The sequence below is a fragment of the Ochotona princeps genome, chromosome 25 (genome assembly GCF_030435755.1).
Source record: "Ochotona princeps isolate mOchPri1 chromosome 25, mOchPri1.hap1, whole genome shotgun sequence".
Classification (NCBI taxonomy): Eukaryota; Metazoa; Chordata; class Mammalia; order Lagomorpha; family Ochotonidae; genus Ochotona; species Ochotona princeps.
Genome location: NC_080856.1, coordinates 25,897,670 through 25,911,027, shown reverse-complemented (window position 1 = coordinate 25,911,027; position 13,358 = coordinate 25,897,670).

The following is a 13,358-nucleotide window of genomic DNA, read 5'->3' as shown; positions in this document are numbered from 1 at the left end:
TCTTCAGCAACCTAGACCACCTGAAGGTCTCGCATATACATGTATACTGCAGGACACAGGCCCCAGCTCCAAGGGCTGGCATTGGAACCCTGAGGCAGAACCTGGAAGAGCCTTCTAGACTGGCTGAATCCAGTCAACTCGTCTCACAAGGGAGAGGCTAGGAGGCTCGCGAGAGACACACGAGCCCCACAGCTGGTTGCTGGATGTGGATGCAAATGCTGAGGGCCTTGGGCACCAGGGGCTGTCATCAGCCCAAGAGCGTCAGGGAGAGGATGGTGTGAGGCCAGAATACCTGTGTCTGGGGGAATAGTGTCATAGGGGAGGTGCAGGGAGCCAGGCATGACCCAACGCCAGGGGCTGGCCTGGGCAGGGCTGGACTGGCCTGAACTTTAACAGGGCTGTGCTTTGTCCTCCACACTTTACATTCACACAGGACAGATATTTGTGGCATCTTACACTTACCCAAGGGGGCATAGGTATAGCACCATTGGGGGCATTTGTAGAAAAATAACAAGTGTCACAGGAGTCAGTGTCCACGGGGAGACTCACCATACACACGGAGGAGCCGGGCCAAAGGACCCTCTCGCATGTGTCCATTGTTTTTCTCGAAATGGTCCTCTATTTTGACATCGGCTTGGGGCTCCATATATTGAGTCCCCTGGGCTTTCCAAGGGGTGTGAGAGAACACTTTGTGGGATGCCAGCCAGGGTGGCTGTCGGGAGGCTCTGTTGGGGTGTGAGGAAACGGTGTTCATGAATGGGGCACAGCACTATGGCTGACTACTTCCCACCATCCCACGTGGGCACCAGCCTCTGTGGCCAGAGCAATAGGGCACAAGCAGCCATTTCCCTCCGGGGACAGAGGGTGGCTGCGCTAGTCTCCGGGGAGCTAGACAGAGACATAGATATGGAGGCAGAGGGAGAGCAGTGGAGAGGGGCAAAAGTCGGCTTGCATATTTGGCTGCCAACTGAGCCAAGTGCATTGGTAAACGATGGTGATGTTCAGACTGTTTTATGGATTTACTCTCCTGAAACCACCCATTGGGGATCATGACACACACTGCACCTCATCAAAAGAAAGAGGGACAGGGCGCACCTCAAACAGGCAGAGGAATCCATAAGGGCTCAAGAATCGCCTGCAAGGACCATGGAGACACAACCAATCCTGACAATGTTTACAAGTCAAAGTATAGGCATACCAGGGTTGGGAAGACTGGGAGGGTGGCAGTCTTGTCCTCAGAGACACATGAAGGCAAGAACCACCATAAACACCAGGGGACCCTGGGGCCCATCCTGTCTCTCCCTCTCCCACGACTGCACGTGGACCCCTGCAAGTGAGTATCCACAACGTCTGGAGACTTACACATCCTCAGGTGCAGTTACGGTGTCTTCCTCATCCGCAGAGGCCCGCATTGAGGCTGCAAATCACATCACACAGGGAAGGGCACCGTGAGTGGAGCTAAACACAGGGGGATCACCCACAGGGGGGTCTACCTCTCTGGCTGAGCAAGGAGCAAGCTCCTGGCTCTTGGCTGTCTCATCGCCAGCAGGGCAAGGTTACAGTACACTGGACACCACTGTCTTTTTCCATGGAAGTCAAGGGAATCTAATTTGAACACAGGGTCAGTGTAAGCCATACATGACTTAAAGCATGAAACTGTATGAACCAACTTCAGGGCTGTTTTGTACCCCGACTCTCAACACCAGACAAAACCCCAAGTGGCCACTTGAAACAAGGCTCTGAATTCCAGCTGTCTGCCATTGCATGGGAATGTGGCAGGGTTGTACCTGCTCACAAACACTAGCCTGAGGCAGAACAGGAGCAGAGCGTCTGGGTTCCGGGAAGCTAGAACACCTGAAGGTCACAATGTACATAGATACTGAAGGACAGAGGTCATAGTACCAACGCAGGGAATTGGGACGCTGAGGTAGAATACAGAAGAGCCTTCAAGACTGGCTGAATCCAGTCAGTTTATATCAGAAATGAGAGCTAGTCAGCTCACAAAGAGACACACGAGCCCCACAGCTGGTTGCTGGATGTGGATGCAAATGCTGAGGGCCTTGGGCACCAGGGGCTGTCACCAGCCCAAGAGTGTCAGGAAGAGGCTGGCGTGAGCCTAACAACATGTGTGTGTCCAGCGGGATGGGTGCTGGCTTTTAGCAAAAGCCTAGGAGCTATAGGCACAGAGTCCAATGTGCAGAAACCAGTGTCACAATGGAGGTACGGAGAGCATGGCATGAATGACCCAGCACGAGCGGCAGGGCTGAGCCTCAGCATGACTGTGCTTTGGCCTCCACATTCTACATTCACCCAGGACTGACATTTGTGGCATCTGGGGCTTTCCCAGGGGGCATAGGCATAGCTCTGTGGGGGTAAGTTGTAAAAAACAAAAAGTATCACGGAACACTGTGTCCAAAGAGAGACTCACCATATACACGGAGGAGCCGGGCCAGGGGACCCTCGCGCATGCGTCCATTGTTTTTCTCGAAATGGTCCTGTAGACCGACTTGTGCTTCTGCCTTTGTTGATGGAGCTCCATGGCATTTCCAGGGTGTCCGTGGGCACTTCTCTGGGTTCCTGAGACAGGGTGGCTCACGCCTGGGGCTGTTGGGGTGTGAGGCAGGGGATGGTCATGACTCTGGCTGACTCCTTCCTACCATCCCACGTGGGCACCAGCCTCTGTGGCCAGAGCAATAGGGCACAAGCAGCCATTTCCCTCCGGGGCCAGAGGGTGGCTGCGCTAGGCTCCGGGGAGCTAGACAGAGACATAGATAAGGAGGCAGAGGGAGAGCAGGGCAGAGGGACACAAGATTGCCTGCCAGCCGCCAGGCCTGCCTAACAAGCGAATCAAGGGCTCTGGTGACCAATGGGACCACCCTCCCCAGGCCCCCACCACCCCCACCACCACGGCTCACTCCAGCTCCGGGGCAACCCTCAGAGCAAATGTCCGTCCCTTCAAGGCCGCACACCTGGCTGCAGCAAGTGCACCTGCTGAGCCATTTGAGCACCCCACCTCTCAGGCTCCCCACCCTTGACCAGCACAGGCCCCAGGACATCTCTCCAGCCCCTGCTTGCTGCCTTAAGACTCTCCTCATGCCACCCACACAGCATCCTGACACAGGCATGGGAAATCACCACAGGGCAGAGAGGGACAGGCCTCCCCTCACAGACTCAGAGGAGCCCATAAGGGCTCAAGAATCGCCTGCAAGCACCACGGGCACACAACCAACCCTGACAGTGTCTCTAAAGCAAAGTGTAGGCCTGTCAGAGTTGGAACGCCCGGGATGGGTGGCAGTGCTGGTCTCAGACACAACAGGCCATGAGCCAGCATGGGTGCCATGGGACCCTGGGGCCCATCCTGTCTCTCCCTCTCCCACGACTGCACGTGGACCCCTGTAACGTGAGTGCCCACAACGTCTGGAGACTTACACATCCTCAGGTGCAGTTAGGGTGTCTTCCTCATCCGCAGAGGCCCGCGCTGACGCTGCAAATCACATCACACAGGGAAGGGCACCGTGAGTGGAGCTAAACACAGGGGGATCACCCACACGGGGGTCTACCTCTCTGGCTGAGCAAGGAGCAAGCTCCTGCCTCTGGCCCGTCTCACGACCAGCAGGGCAAGGTCCAAGGACGCCGGTCAGGACTGTCCTTTTCCACGGGAGCCAGGGGAACCTCATTAACGCACTAAGTCAGTGTCAGACACACATCACCCAAACCCTGAAGGCGTGTGACCCACCTTCAGACCTCCTTTGCACCCCGACTCTCAACACCAGACAAAACCCCAGCTGGCCTCTTGAGACAAGGCTCTGAATTCCAGCTGACTGCCATTCCATGGGAATGTGGCAGGGTTGTGCCTGCTCACACACACTGGGCTGAGGCAGAACAGGAGCAGAGCTTGGGGGGCTCTTCGGCAACCCAGACCACCTGAAGGTCTCGCATGTACATGGATACTGCGGGACACAGGCCCCAGCTCCAAGGGCCGGCATTGGAACCCTGAGGCAGAACCTGGAAGAGCCTTCTAGACTGCCTGAATCCAGTCAACTCGTCTCACAAGGCAGAGGCTAGGCGGCTCGCGAGAGACACATGAGCCCCACAGCTGGTTGCTGGATGTGGATGCAAATGCTGAGGGCCTTGGGCACCAGGGGTTGTCACCAGCCAAAGAGTGCCAGGGAGAGGATGGTGTGAGGTCAGAACACCTGTGTCTGGGGGAATAGCGTCACTGCGGAGGTGCAAGGAGCCAGGCATGACCCAACGCCAGGGGCTGGGCTGGCCTGGGCTGGGCTGGGCTTTAGCAGGGCTGTGCTTTTGGCCTCCACACTCTGCACTCACACTCACACTCACCCAGGACTGACACGTGCACCACCTGGCACTCACACAGGGCAGCAGGAGGCAGCCCAGCCGGGTGGGCCTTTGCTAAAGAGATGGCAAGTGTCAAGGGAGACTGTGTCTACGGGGAGACTCACCGCCAATGCTGAGGGCACGGGCCAGGGCACCCTCTTGCACGCAGTCACCATTGTTCAAGCGCAGCTGCTGCAGCCACTCACGTGGCACTTCCGGCATCGTGGGCTCAGTCCCACGGGCTTCCCAGGGTGTCCCAGGGCACATTTGGGGGCCGTCCAGACAGGGTGGCTCACGCCTGGGGCTGTTGGGGTGTGAGGCAGGGGATGGTCATGACTCTGGCTGACTCCTTCCTACCATCCCACTAGCCTCTGTGGCCAGAGCAATAGGGCACAAGCAGCCATTTCCCTCCGGGGCCAGAGGGTAGCTGCACTAGGCTCCGGGGAGCTAGACAGAGACATAGATATGGAGGCAGAGGGAGAGCAGTGGAGAGGGGCAAAAGTCGGCTTGCATATTTGGCTGCCAACTGAGCCAAGTGCATTGGTAAACGATGGTGATGTTCAGACTGTTTTATGGATTTACTCTCCTGAAACCACCCATTGGGGATCATGACACACACTGCACCTCATCAAAAGAAAGAGGGACAGGGCGCACCTCAAACAGGCAGAGGAATCCATAAGGGCTCAAGAATCGCCTGCAAGGACCATGGAGACACAACCAATCCTGACAATGTTTACAAGTCAAAGTATAGGCATACCAGGGTTGGGAAGACTGGGAGGGTGGCAGTCTTGTCCTCAGAGACACATGAAGGCATGAACCACCATAGATACAAGGGGACTTGGGGCCCATCCTGTCTCTCCCTCTCCCACAACTGCACGTGGACCCCTGCAAGTGAGTACCCACAACGTCTGGAGACTTACACATCCTCAGGTGCAGTTACGGTGTCTTCCTCATCCGCAGAGGCCCGCATTGAGGCTGCAAATCACATCACACAGGGAAGGGCACCGTGAGTGGAGCTAAACACAGGGGGATCACCCACAGGGGGGTCTACCTCTCTGGCTGAGCAAGGAGCAAGCTCCTGGCTCTTGGCTGTCTCATCGCCAGCAGGGCAAGGTTACAGTACACTGGACACCACTGTCTTTTTCCATGGAAGTCAAGGGAATCTAATTTGAACACAGGGTCAGTGTAAGTCATACATGACTTAGAGCATGAAACTGTATGAACCAACTTCAGGTCCGTTTTGTACCCCGGCTCTCAACACCAGACAAAACCCCAAGTGGCCACTTGAAACAAGGCTCTGAATTCCAGCTGTCTGCCATTGCATGGGAATGTGGCAGGGTTGTACCTGCTCACAAACACTAGCCTGAGGCAGAACAGGAGCAGAGCGTCTGGGTTCCGGGAAGCTAGAACACCTGAAGGTCACAATGTACATAGATACTGAAGGACAGAGGTCATAGTACCAACACAGGGAATTGGGACGCCGAGGTAGAATACAGAAGAGCCTTCTAAACAGGCTGAATCCAGTCAGTTTATATCAGAAATGAGAGCTAGTCAGCTCACAAAGAGACACACGAGCCCCACAGCTGGTTGCTGGATGTGGATGCAAATGCTGAGGGCCTTGGGCACCAGGGGCTGTCACCAGCCCAAGAGTGTCAGGGAGAGGATGGTGTGAGGCCAGAACACCTGTGTCTGGGGGAATAGCGTCACTGCGGAGGTGCAAGGAGCCAGGCATGACCCAACGCCAGGGGCTGGGCTGGCCTGGGCTGGGCTGGGCTTTAGCAGGGCTGTGCTTTTGGCCTCCACACTCTGCACTCACACTCACACTCACCCAGGACTGACACGTGCGCCACCTGGCACTCACACAGGGCAGCAGGAGGCAGCCCAGCCGAGTGGGCCTTTGCCAAAGAGATGGCAAGTGTCAAGGGAGACTGTGTCCACGGGGAGACTCACCGCCAATGCTGAGGGCATGGGCCAGGGCACCCTTTTGCACGCAGTCACCATTGTTCAAGCGCAGCTGCTGCAGCCACTCACGTGGCACTTCCGGCATCGTGGGCTCAGTCCCACGGGCTTCCCAGGGTGTCCCAGGGCACATTTGGGGGCCGTCCAGACAGGGTGGCTCACGCCTGGGGCTGTTGGGGTGTGAGGCAGGGGATGGTCATGACTCTGGCTGACTCCTTCCTACCATCCCACGTGGGCACCAGCCTCTGTGGCCAGAGCAATAGGGCACAAGCAGCCATTTCCCTCCGGGGCCAGAGGGTAGCTGCGCTAGGCTCCGGGGAGCTAGACAGAGACATAGATAAGGAGGCACAAGGAGAGCAGGGCAGAGGGGCACAAGCTTGCCAGGCCTGCCTAACAAGCGAATCAAGGGCTCTGGTGACCAATGGGACCACCCTCCCCAGGCCCCCACCACCCCCACCACCACGGCTCACTCCAGCTCCGGGGCAACCCTCAGAGCAAATGTCCGTCCCTTCAAGGCCGCACGCCTGGCTGCAGCAAGTGCACCTGCTGAGCCACTTGAGCACCCCACCTCTCAGGCTCCCCACCCCTGACCAGCACAGGCCCCAGGACATCTCTCCAGCCCCTGCTTGCTGCCTTAAGACTCTCCTCATGCCACCCACACAGCATCCTGACACAGGCACGGGAAATCACCACAGGGCAGAGAGGGACAGGCCTCCCCTCACAGACTCAGAGGAGCCCATAAGGGCTCAAGAATCGCCTGCAAGCACCACGGGCACACAACCAACCCTGACAATGTCTCTAAAGCAAAGTGTAGGCCTGTCAGAGTTGGAACGCCCGGGATGGGTGGCAGTGCTGGTCTCAGACACAACAGGCCATGAGCCAGCATGGGTGCCATGGGACCCTGGGGCCCATCCTGTCTCTCCCTCTCCCACGACTGCACGTGGACCCCTGTAACGTGAGTGCCCACAACGTCTGGAGACTTACACATCCTCAGGTGCAGTTAGGGCGTCTTCCTCATCCGCAGAGGCCCGCACTGACGCTGCAAATCACATCACACAGGGAAGGGCACCGTGAGTGGAGCTAAACACAGGGGGATCACCCACACGGGGGTCTACCTCTCTGGCTGAGCAAGGAGCAAGCTCCTGCCTCTGGCCCGTCTCACGGCCAGCAGGGCAAGGTCCAAGGACGCTGGTCAGGACTGTCCTTTTCCGCGGGAGCCAGGGGAACCTCATTAACCCACTAAGTCAGTGTCAGACACACATCACCCAAACCCTGAAGGCGTGTGACCCACCTTCAGACCTCCTTTGCACCCCGACTCTCAACACCAGACAAAACCCCAGCTGGCCTCTTGAGACAAGGCTCTGAATTCCAGCTGACTGCCATTCCATGGGAATGTGGCAGGGTTGTGCCTGCTCACACACACTGGGCTGAGGCAGAACAGGAGCAGAGCTTGGGGGGCTCTTCGGCAACCCAGACCACCTGAAGGTCTCGCATGTACATGGATACTGCGGGACACAGGCCCCAGCTCCAAGGGCCGGCATTGGAACCCTGAGGCAGAACCTGGAAGAGCCTTCTAGACTGCCTGAATCCAGTCAACTCGTCTCACAAGGCAGAGGCTAGGCGGCTCGCGAGAGACACACGAGCCCCACAGCTGGTTGCTGGATGTGGATGCAAATGCTGAGGGCCTTGGGCACCAGGGGCTGTCACCAGCCCAAGAGTGTCAGGGAGAGGATGGTGTGAGGCCAGAACACCTGTGTCTGGGGGAATAGTGTCACTGCGGAGGTGCAAGGAGCCAGGCATGACCCAACGCCAGGGGCTGGGCTGGCCTGGGCTGGGCTGGGCTTTAGCAGGGCTGTGCTTTTGGCCTCCACACTCTGCACTCACACTCACACTCACCCAGGACTGACACGTGCGCCACCTGGCACTCACACAGGGCAGCAGGAGGCAGCCCAGCCGGGTGGGGCTTTGCCAAAGAGATGGCAAGTGTCAAGGGAGACTGTGTCCACGGGGAGACTCACCGCCAATGCTGAGGGCACGGGCCAGGGCACCCTCTTGCACGCAGTCACCATTGTTCAAGCGCAGCTGCTGCAGCCACTCACGTGGCACTTCCGGCATCGTGGGCTCAGTCCCACGGGCTTCCCAGGGTGTCCCAGGGCACATTTGGGGGCCGTCCAGACAGGGTGGCTCACGCCTGGGGCTGTTGGGGTGTGAGGCAGGGGATGGTCATGACTCTGGCTGACTCCTTCCTACCATCCCACTAGCCTCTGTGGCCAGAGCAATAGGGCACAAGCAGCCATTTCCCTCCGGGGCCAGAGGGTAGCTGCACTAGGCTCCGGGGAGCTAGACAGAGACATAGATATGGAGGCAGAGGGAGAGCAGTGGAGAGGGGCAAAAGTCGGCTTGCATATTTGGCTGCCAACTGAGCCAAGTGCATTGGTAAACGATGGTGATGTTCAGACTGTTTTATGGATTTACTCTCCTGAAACCACCCATTGGGGATCATGACACACACTGCACCTCATCAAAAGAAAGAGGGACAGGGCGCACCTCAAACAGGCAGAGGAATCCATAAGGGCTCAAGAATCGCCTGCAAGGACCATGGAGACACAACCAATCCTGACAATGTTTACAAGTCAAAGTATAGGCATACCAGGGTTGGGAAGACTGGGAGGGTGGCAGTCTTGTCCTCAGAGACACATGAAGGCATGAACCACCATAGATACAAGGGGACTTGGGGCCCATCCTGTCTCTCCCTCTCCCACGACTGCACGTGGACCCCTGCAAGTGAGTACCCACAACGTCTGGAGACTTACACATCCTCAGGTGCAGTTACGGTGTCTTCCTCATCCGCAGAGGCCCGCATTGAGGCTGCAAATCACATCACACAGGGAAGGGCACCGTGAGTGGAGCTAAACACAGGGGGATCACCCACAGGGGGGTCTACCTCTCTGGCTGAGCAAGGAGCAAGCTCCTGGCTCTTGGCTGTCTCATCGCCAGCAGGGCAAGGTTACAGTACACTGGACACCACTGTCTTTTTCCATGGAAGTCAAGGGAATCTAATTTGAACACAGGGTCAGTGTAAGTCATACATGACTTAGAGCATGAAACTGTATGAACCAACTTCAGGTCCGTTTTGTACCCCGGCTCTCAACACCAGACAAAACCCCAAGTGGCCACTTGAAACAAGGCTCTGAATTCCAGCTGTCTGCCATTGCATGGGAATGTGGCAGGGTTGTACCTGCTCACAAACACTAGCCTGAGGCAGAACAGGAGCAGAGCGTCTGGGTTCCGGGAAGCTAGAACACCTGAAGGTCACAATGTACATAGATACTGAAGGACAGAGGTCATAGTACCAACACAGGGAATTGGGACGCCGAGGTAGAATACAGAAGAGCCTTCTAAACAGGCTGAATCCAGTCAGTTTATATCAGAAATGAGAGCTAGTCAGCTCACAAAGAGACACACGAGCCCCACAGCTGGTTGCTGGATGTGGATGCAAATGCTGAGGGCCTTGGGCACCAGGGGCTGTCACCAGCCCAAGAGTGTCAGGGAGAGGATGGTGTGAGGCCAGAACACCTGTGTCTGGGGGAATAGCGTCACTGCGGAGGTGCAAGGAGCCAGGCATGACCCAACGCCAGGGGCTGGGCTGGCCTGGGCTGGGCTGGGCTTTAGCAGGGCTGTGCTTTTGGCCTCCACACTCTGCACTCACACTCACACTCACCCAGGACTGACACGTGCACCACCTGGCACTCACACAGGGCAGCAGGAGGCAGCCCAGCCGAGTGGGCCTTTGCCAAAGAGATGGCAAGTGTCAAGGGAGACTGTGTCCACGGGGAGACTCACCGCCAATGCTGAGGGCATGGGCCAGGGCACCCTTTTGCACGCAGTCACCATTGTTCAAGCGCAGCTGCTGCAGCCACTCACGTGGCACTTCCGGCATCGTGGGCTCAGTCCCACGGGCTTCCCAGGGTGTCCCAGGGCACATTTGGGGGCCGTCCAGACAGGGTGGCTCACGCCTGGGGCTGTTGGGGTGTGAGGCAGGGGATGGTCATGACTCTGGCTGACTCCTTCCTACCATCCCACGTGGGCACCAGCCTCTGTGGCCAGAGCAATAGGGCACAAGCAGCCATTTCCCTCCGGGGCCAGAGGGTAGCTGCGCTAGGCTCCGGGGAGCTAGACAGAGACATAGATAAGGAGGCACAAGGAGAGCAGGGCAGAGGGGCACAAGCTTGCCAGGCCTGCCTAACAAGCGAATCAAGGGCTCTGGTGACCAATGGGACCACCCTCCCCAGGCCCCCACCACCCCCACCACCACGGCTCACTCCAGCTCCGGGGCAACCCTCAGAGCAAATGTCCGTCCCTTCAAGGCCGCACGCCTGGCTGCAGCAAGTGCACCTGCTGAGCCACTTGAGCACCCCACCTCTCAGGCTCCCCACCCCTGACCAGCACAGGCCCCAGGACATCTCTCCAGCCCCTGCTTGCTGCCTTAAGACTCTCCTCATGCCACCCACACAGCATCCTGACACAGGCACGGGAAATCACCACAGGGCAGAGAGGGACAGGCCTCCCCTCACAGACTCAGAGGAGCCCATAAGGGCTCAAGAATCGCCTGCAAGCACCACGGGCACACAACCAACCCTGACAATGTCTCTAAAGCAAAGTGTAGGCCTGTCAGAGTTGGAACGCCCGGGATGGGTGGCAGTGCTGGTCTCAGACACAACAGGCCATGAGCCAGCATGGGTGCCATGGGACCCTGGGGCCCATCCTGTCTCTCCCTCTCCCACGACTGCACGTGGACCCCTGTAACGTGAGTGCCCACAACGTCTGGAGACTTACACATCCTCAGGTGCAGTTAGGGCGTCTTCCTCATCCGCAGAGGCCCGCACTGACGCTGCAAATCACATCACACAGGGAAGGGCACCGTGAGTGGAGCTAAACACAGGGGGATCACCCACACGGGGGTCTACCTCTCTGGCTGAGCAAGGAGCAAGCTCCTGCCTCTGGCCCGTCTCACGGCCAGCAGGGCAAGGTCCAAGGACGCTGGTCAGGACTGTCCTTTTCCGCGGGAGCCAGGGGAACCTCATTAACGCACTAAGTCAGTGTCAGACACACATCACCCAAACCCTGAAGGCGTGTGACCCACCTTCAGACCTCCTTTGCACCCCGACTCTCAACACCAGACAAAACCCCAGCTGGCCTCTTGAGACAAGGCTCTGAATTCCAGCTGACTGCCATTCCATGGGAATGTGGCAGGGTTGTGCCTGCTCACACACACTGGGCTGAGGCAGAACAGGAGCAGAGCTTGGGGGGCTCTTCGGCAACCCAGACCACCTGAAGGTCTCGCATGTACATGGATACTGCGGGACACAGGCCCCAGCTCCAAGGGCCGGCATTGGAACCCTGAGGCAGAACCTGGAAGAGCCTTCTAGACTGCCTGAATCCAGTCAACTCGTCTCACAAGGCAGAGGCTAGGCGGCTCGCGAGAGACACACGAGCCCCACAGCTGGTTGCTGGATGTGGATGCAAATGCTGAGGGCCTTGGGCACCAGGGGCTGTCACCAGCCCAAGAGTGTCAGGGAGAGGATGGTGTGAGGCCAGAACACCTGTGTCTGGGGGAATAGTGTCACTGCGGAGGTGCAAGGAGCCAGGCATGACCCAACGCCAGGGGCTGGGCTGGCCTGGGCTGGGCTGGGCTTTAGCAGGGCTGTGCTTTTGGCCTCCACACTCTGCACTCACACTCACACTCACCCAGGACTGACACGTGCGCCACCTGGCACTCACACAGGGCAGCAGGAGGCAGCCCAGCCGGGTGGGCCTTTGCTAAAGAGATGGCAAGTGTCAAGGGAGACTGTGTCCACAGGGAGACTCACCGCCAATGCTGAGGGCACGGGCCAGGGCACCCTCTTGCACGCAGTCACCATTGTTCAAGCGCAGCTGCTGCAGCCACTCACGTGGCACTTCCGGCATCGTGGGCTCAGTCCCACGGGCTTCCCAGGGTGTCCCAGGGCACATTTGGGGGCCGTCCAGACAGGGTGGCTCACGCCTGGGGCTGTTGGGGTGTGAGGCAGGGGATGGTCATGACTCTGGCTGACTCCTTCCTACCATCCCACGTGGGCACCAGCCTCTGTGGCCAGAGCAATAGGGCACAAGCAGCCATTTCCCTCCGGGGCCAGAGGGTAGCTGCACTAGGCTCCGGGGAGCTAGACAGAGACATAGATATGGAGGCAGAGGGAGAGCAGTGGAGAGGGGCAAAAGTCGGCTTGCATATTTGGCTGCCAACTGAGCCAAGTGCATTGGTAAACGATGGTGATGTTCAGACTGTTTTATGGATTTACTCTCCTGAAACCACCCATTGGGGATCATGACACACACTGCACCTCATCAAAAGAAAGAGGGACAGGGCGCACCTCAAACAGGCAGAGGAATCCATAAGGGCTCAAGAATCGCCTGCAAGGACCATGGAGACACAACCAATCCTGACAATGTTTACAAGTCAAAGTATAGGCATACCAGGGTTGGGAAGACTGGGAGGGTGGCAGTCTTGTCCTCAGAGACACATGAAGGCATGAACCACCATAGATACAAGGGGACTTGGGGCCCATCCTGTCTCTCCCTCTCCCACAACTGCACGTGGACCCCTGCAAGTGAGTACCCACAACGTCTGGAGACTTACACATCCTCAGGTGCAGTTACGGTGTCTTCCTCATCCGCAGAGGCCCGCATTGAGGCTGCAAATCACATCACACAGGGAAGGGCACCGTGAGTGGAGCTAAACACAGGGGGATCACCCACAGGGGGGTCTACCTCTCTGGCTGAGCAAGGAGCAAGCTCCTGGCTCTTGGCTGTCTCATCGCCAGCAGGGCAAGGTTACAGTACACTGGACACCACTGTCTTTTTCCATGGAAGTCAAGGGAATCTAATTTGAACACAGGGTCAGTGTAAGTCATACATGACTTAGAGCATGAAACTGTATGAACCAACTTCAGGTCCGTTTTGTACCCCGGCTCTCAACACCAGACAAAACCCCAAGTGGCCACTTGAAACAAGGCTCTGAATTCCAG